Genomic DNA, 546 nt, shown 5'->3' with positions numbered 1-546 from the left:
GAGATGGAATAAATCCTCCACAGTGCCACGTATTGAAAGGCAGCATTCCTTCGAGTCAAAGTGAGACTTTTTATACAAGTCTTCTTACAATGACTGGTATTCAAAAGCAAAGCCAGACTCCATGCACTTACAGCTGTTTCCGGGTTATTGCCCATCATCAGTGTACAGTAGGAGTCTGGCTTTTGCTAGTGAGAGGCCTGGGACAGGGGTCAGAAACGCACTTTTCTCCTTAGGGAGAACAACTATATACTATAAATAAGTGAGGAGACTCAAATGGCCACGCACGCTCCTCTGGGTAATATGCAAATAAGGGAGATGGAAATCTCCCTTATTTGAAAAAGCAATAAGCTTGAGCTCCCAGCCTAAAGCATGAAACAGAGCACGATTCGCGTCTAACACAAACTCACTGTTTTCACCGTCCTGTAACTCGGCACCTGAGAGGTGTAGACCGTGTTTGAAAAAGCAATAAGCTTGAGCTCCCAGCCTAGAGCATGAATCAGAGCACGATTCGCGTCTAACACAAACTCATTGTTTTCACTGTCCTGT

The sequence above is a fragment of the Eleutherodactylus coqui genome, unplaced genomic scaffold (assembly GCF_035609145.1).
Source record: "Eleutherodactylus coqui strain aEleCoq1 unplaced genomic scaffold, aEleCoq1.hap1 HAP1_SCAFFOLD_42, whole genome shotgun sequence".
Lineage (NCBI taxonomy): Eukaryota > Metazoa > Chordata > Amphibia > Anura > Eleutherodactylidae > Eleutherodactylus > Eleutherodactylus coqui.
This window is presented reverse-complemented; position numbering follows the sequence as displayed.